Source organism: Orycteropus afer, unplaced genomic scaffold (genome assembly GCF_000298275.1).
Source record: "Orycteropus afer afer isolate SDZICR_OR568_19922 unplaced genomic scaffold, OryAfe1.0 scaffold00155, whole genome shotgun sequence".
Lineage (NCBI taxonomy): Eukaryota > Metazoa > Chordata > Mammalia > Tubulidentata > Orycteropodidae > Orycteropus > Orycteropus afer.
The window spans coordinates 6,945,328-6,952,093 of NW_006921742.1; positions in this window are offsets into that span (position 1 = coordinate 6,945,328).

Sequence of the window (6,766 nt, forward strand, 5' to 3'; positions counted from 1 at the left end):
TCGTAAAGTTCTTACATTTTGATTCGTAAGTCTCTGGGAACAATTGGATCACTTTGTTGTTGGTGGAAACCTCCCAGTACAGCTTCTTCCTTTGCAGGTTCATAGGGAAAGAACTTCAGGCGACTTTTTGTTTCATTTGCCAGGCTTTGCATAACCTTGACCCCAGTGTTTCAGAGATTTGAGTCTTTGGCCATTGCGTTCCTGATTCTGCCCTTTCACACATTCTCTGGGAATACAGTCCAGTGTCTTTGACCTTAATTGGTATCAGAGGTCTGTTAGGGTCATGTGTTTTTATTAACAAACATTTATTTAGCCTCCAGTATGTTTGGAACCAGGAGCTTTGATGGTGCAGTGGTTAAAGCATTTGGCTGCAAACCAAAGGTCAGCAGTTTGACCCCACCCTCCACTCTGTGGGAGAAAGATGAGGCAGTCTGCTTCTGTAAAGATTTACAGCCTTGGAAATCCTATAGGGACAGTTCTACTCTAAGAGTTGGAATTGACTCGATGGCAGTGGGTTTGGGTTTTTATGTTTTGTTTTTTTTTATGTTTTCGTAAGCATCAAGTGCTGAGGGCACAAGACAAATGAATGTAAGTTCCTAACCTCAAAGAAAAATGCAAACTATGTACACAATTTAGAAAGATAAATGATATGTCGAAGTGAAGAAAAGAACATATAGTTTCCTATTATTAGAATTCATTTGACTATAAGAATACTGTGAACACTGATTAAATTGTTTATTCTTCTTATATGAAACAATGTATGTGAAAGCATGACAAAGCTTTAGAAATGTAAGATAGTTCTGGAGTGTTCTTTACATATGATTTTAAATAAACGTCATTAATCTGTTGTTTTTCTCTGTCTCCTAATATAGAAGTTATATGAGCATTTCTTCTGAAGAACCAAAGCAGAAATTTATTAAGAATTTCTACAATAATGGACTTCCTTCCATGCTATAAAGGAGCATTCCCTTGCCCCACCTCCAGTTTTCTAAAGATTTCTTGAACATCATTTTGAAAAGACTTTATTAAAACCAGCTAAAGACAACAGACTGGATAGCTTTTCTAATAATTTTCACAATAGAAAAAGAAAATGTTCCTTATTCTTCAGTACTTTAAAATGGATTTTCCCAGCCTGCTCCTCCTTAGCAAATCAATATTTTTCTGCATTCGTTAAACGATAAGAACATTTGGCTATAAAAGAAATGGACTAACTAGGCATGATTTTTCACATAGATATTTCAATCTTAAAAGCTAATATGTAAAATTGGCAAAAAAAAAAAAAATACCTTTTACAATATATAGTACTTGAAAAATACCTCTTTACAAGTAGAGTGAATAAGGGAGATGTTTAAATTATGTTTTAATTAAGACAATTTGTTTAAATATTACTGCAAAAAGCTCTATTTGTAGAGGCAAATTATAGACAGATGACCAGGTTCTTGTAAATGCAGTTTGTACATGGACATTCTGCAAACCCAGCTGTCTTTGCATTCTTCTTGCATCTCCTTTTGTGAAAGCATACTAAAAAGTTTTAAAATGTGAGGGGGAAAATAATTATTTTTTCAGAGAAAGAAAATAATTTTCTGTGGTCTTAAATAATGTATTTATAAAGTTTTTCCAAGTAAACTAATCAAATAAATTAGAAAAAATGTGACAACATTGCACACTTGATTGATTAGATGCATTTCTTCTTATGTTACCATGAGAGAATGTTACTGATGATCCGGGGCTATTTCTGAAGTCTGTATACTGCTGCTGTCCCCGGTGAAGGAGGGACTTACCTTTGCCTTACCTGATCACAAATTATGTGGGGGGAAATGAAGAGTTAATATTTCTTTAAATAAAAAAAGAATTTGGTTTTGCTCGTTTAAGAGCAATGAAAACATATGGAATGTTGACTCTCTTTGGTACACAGGACACAGGTAGATGCCTTTATGAATGTCCTCGTTCTGTGCTACATCCATCAGTTTTTCCACTTTTTCTTCAGTTTTGCTGCTGAGCTTAGTTCTACAAACTTGCACTTTCATTTGCTATTATAAATTCAATTTTATTTTACCATTTTAGAGACTATTAAATAATATTGAAGGAGAGGTATCACTGAGGGAACACATTTTTATATAGTGTTCAAAACGTCAAACGTCTACCAGTACAGCGTGTTGTTTTATTAAAAGCGAATTTGGTTCATCTAGATCGAATGAGAGACTCTTAATCTATTGGACTATTTCTTTAAAATCTAAGTATATCGTCTTTAGTAATAGCTGTAATTTGTTAAAATATTAATGTGGGGCTTTTCCTACTCTCAGTTGTCCATGTACACACAGTCATTATATTAAAAAAAATTGTTTATAAAAAATGTTTTATTTCTTTTCATTGACCTCGCATGAAATAAGGAGGCCTGGTGGCACAAAAGTTAAGCTCTGGGCTGCTAACTGAAAGGTCAACTGTTTGACCTACCAATGGCTCTGTAGGACAAAAGACCTGGCAATCTGCTCCCATAAAGATTTACAGTCTTGGGGACAGTTCTGCTCTGTTCTGTAGGGTTGCTATGAATCAGAATTGACTCAATGGCACCCAGCAACAAAGCATGAAACACTAAATGTGTTTGACATAGATGCTACTTTTAGATTTCTCATACATTCTAACTTTACCCAAGTGATTCTTGACTTTTCCCCATCTTCCTATTGAATAGGCATAGCAAATAACTTTATTTAAAATGAAGAGCATCAGTTCTATCTTGACTCAGTTTCCTTTTTTCATTATGTGTTTGAAATTGTACAATCATTAGCAAAGCCTGAAGGCCTTCTATGTAATTGAGTTTTAAATGGAGAAAGTGTAAAATTCTCAGCTGTCTATTGGGAAGGCCAATACTGCTAGAGGATCACCTTCACCTTTATAATGGCTGCACCGCACTCTGTCCAGCACTTGAAGATCAGTAGTCACCTGATCTTAAGAGCTCTGCAGTATGGCACTACATTAAGGGAATTATTTAGGCATTACATCTGATCCTCACCATGGAATGAAAGTAGATGGGCATTTTGTTTACTTTATACACTATTACAAATGGCCTAGGCTAATTTAATAACTCACCAATCACAGTTTTATTTGGCGGTGGCCTCCAGCTATTACAGGAAGGTAAGACTGTATGTGTCTTCCCACATAACCTCGCTTCCTGGTGGTATATTACAATAAAAGCAAACCTTAAACAGAATTCTCTCACATGAACAAATATTTATTAGCAAGCAGACCCCTGGAAGGCTTTGGAAAGTCCCAACTGTGCTCACAAGCAACCCCCATAAACACCTTGATTGAAAGATTGACAGTGAGGCAGAAGCAGTGATATTTTGACAGTAGGATTAGGTGGCCTGGTTGGATCAGGCAGCAGTGCCTTAAATGGGTGAATGAGTGGAATACAGCACACAAGCAAACTGAGAAACAACGAAAGGCATTAGCTTTCAGGATTTGCCAGATTATACAAGCAGGCAGTTCCTGGTTAGGAACGAAATCCATCCCTATATGTGTCTTTAAGTTGATTTATAGGTAAATTGAAACAGGTCTAAGCCTTTCCATGATTTAAAAGCTTACACATGCAGCAAGTGAAGGTGATTGTGATGAAGAATTTGTTGTAAGTAGGAGGTTCAATTGTTTCAAAGTGACGGAAAATTTACATAGCATTAAAGGTTAAGTAGGAGTTGTCTGTAAGTGGGATGCACCTCGTCCCTGTTTGTTGCCTTCAAAAATTCTAGTCAACCACTTTTCAAGCTCCATTCACTAATGATAAATATTAACATCTTTTTTGCTGATTAACCCTCTGGTATATCTAGATGACAATATTTAAAGCACCTGACTAGCCCTCTGAATGAGTGCTTCAAATGGTATTGAATATACCCCTACGGTAAGATGACAGTAAAGTGCACCTGCACAGATACGTCACAGAGTTTATACTAAAGCATTTTATCACACAGCAATTCGAGAGACGTCAAGTAAATTCTTATTTTGCATTTTTTTTTAACTGATGGAAATTTTTCAGCTGTTGGCCTGTATCTGTTTTATGCCTAGAACATTAAACAGTATGATGAAATAGCCATTGGATCAGGTTATAAAAAGCAATTCTTTAAATGACCTCACTTTCCAGAAACATGCCCACCCTCCCTGCTGTTTTTGCTTCACAAACAAACCTACTGAGAAATGCTTAGTTGTCACATGCTCATATCCTTTAGCACCAAATTAAGGACAGAGCTCTGAAGGCCAACAAGTGGGAGAGAAAATGACCTTCATGTGAACAGAAAGGATAATTTGAAATTTTTTACAAATATTTTGTGAATAACTATTTCCTTGTTAGACTATGACTTAGACTTTTGTGTTAGGTTTGACTGCAATTTTAGAGATCAAAAGTAATTTTAGTAATTAGTGCCAAAATTGGTAAAGTTCAAAAAAACTTTCTTTTTAATTACTGTTTTAAAAATACACACACAAAAAAAAAATACTAGGACTGACAATTCACTTTTGAATTATTGGATCTCTGTTACCTTGCAGAAGGAGCCTGGGTGGTGCAAGCAGTTTGCAGTTGGCGTCTAACCTAAAGGTTGATTGGCAATTCAAACCCACCAGCACCTTTAGGGCAGGGGGAAGCCCTGGCATATTACTTCGTAAAGATTACAGCCAAGAAAACCATGTGGTGTAGCTCTACTCTGTAACATACAGGGTCATGAGTAGGAGGCCAACTGGACAGCAACTTACAACAACAGTACTGTGTCTGCCACTAATCAGCCATGTGTGAGGCTTATTAAATTGCTCATGGTCCCCAAGCCTGGACTTCTTCCCTTTGTAAATACAAAAACAATACTCATCTCATAGGGTTTCCTTAATGGTTACTGTGATTGTATCTAATGGCAGTGAATGCATGTTTCTAACACAGTAATTGTTCAGTAAATACCAAAAAATTGTTTGTCTTTAGTTCAAGATAACCTGTGGAAAGCAAGGCATCTGACAGCCAAAGAACAGCTTAATGCTTTCAAGATTCATCTATGTCATAGCATGTATCAGGACTTCATTTCTCTTTACAGCTGAATAATATCCCATGATATGTATATAGATATTTTGTTTACCCATCTGTGGATGGAAACATGGCTTGGGTTAGGCTCAACCAATAGGAAGTCTTTGACAACTTCACTCTTTTCTCCATTTATCATGTTGCTGCTTATTGGTCCAGTTGTGAGGATTTTTATTTTCTTTATATTGAGATGTAATCCATACTGCAGACTGTAGTCTTTAATCTTCATCAGTAAGTGCTCCAAGTTATCCTCACTGTCAGCAAGCAAAGTTGTGTTGTCTGTGTATCTCAGGTTGTTGATGAGCCTTCCCCCAATCCTGATGCCACGTTCTTCTTCATATAGTCCAGCTTCTCGGATTATTTGCTCAGCATACAGATTGAATAAGTATGGTAAAAGGATTCAACCCTGATGCACTCCCTTCCTGATTTTAAACCATGCAGTATTCTGTTCGAACCACAGCCTCCAGGTCTATGTATAGGTTCCTCATGAGTACGTGATCTCTACATTAGAGAGATCTCTACATTTTAAAAAGAAAACCGTACTCAAAGGTCCTCAAAGGCTCTGACGATGTGATTGACCTTAATCCCCATAGCACAGTCCCTGCTGCTTCTGCCAATGCTGGAAGGTTGGAGTTTGACCACCCAAGGATGATCTTAATGAATTTGTTTTTACTTGGTTCATGTTCTTAACAATAATAGGACTCAAAATCTTAAATACCACAGGAACTACCAGAGTAACCCTGAGTTGGAGAAGTGGCTCTGCCTAGAAAGTGACCGTAGGACTTCTCAATAAGCACTTGGAGGCCAGGCCTCAGCTGTATCCCAAGGCCAGGCAAAAGCACCCACAAGATAGAAGGTGGGATGTCAACCTCTTCACTAATGCTCTAGGGTCCTACGCTGCCCTGGCTGTATGTCACAGCCCCTTCTCTACTGTGTCCATTTCCATATAATCCAATAATTCTTCCCTTTTCACAAAAGAATTTGGAGTTGTTCTTGGCAACATGAGAGGAGGAGAGGAAAAAGTTACTGCCACTAAACTTCCTGCTAGAGCCACAAAGCAAAATGTGGAACTCCAGAACCTGTCTCCTGTCCTCCGTGAAGCTAGACTAGTGCCTGGATGCTCCATGATCTAGCTTACCAGCAGATCAGAAGCAGTAGTCAGCAGTGCTATCACCAGCCCTTTCGAGTCTCACTCAAGAGCATCTGGTTAGCAGAACTTCACTCACATCCAGACCCTCTAGCTGCAAGGGAATCTGGAAAATGTAGTTTTCAGCATCTGCAGTAGAGGATGATATTCTAGACTCAAGTGGATTGGAAATCAAGCAAATTACTGCACAGTGTTCTTCATAATTCCTGTAGCCCCTCCATTGTCCTGAACTCTGTCTTCTTCATTGAGTCTGCCTTCTCTTTCCTGCCACCATTTCATTCAATACGATTTACCCTTAAACATCTTCTCTTTCCACTCAAAAGAGCCTTGCACAGAGATTTCACCTACACTGATTTCCTACACAATGCAGATGAATCACAAAAAATTCCAGCCCAGATCCCTCTCCAAAGATTGTTCTGTTTGTCCATCTTCTTGTGCATCCGGCCAGCATCTCATGCTTAACCTGTCAAGCTTATCATTCCCCCCGCCCCAAATCAGCTCCACTTCTTTTTTGGGGGTGGGAGTTGGGGAAGGGACCTGAAGGCTCAACTATATTCCCAGGAGTTCAA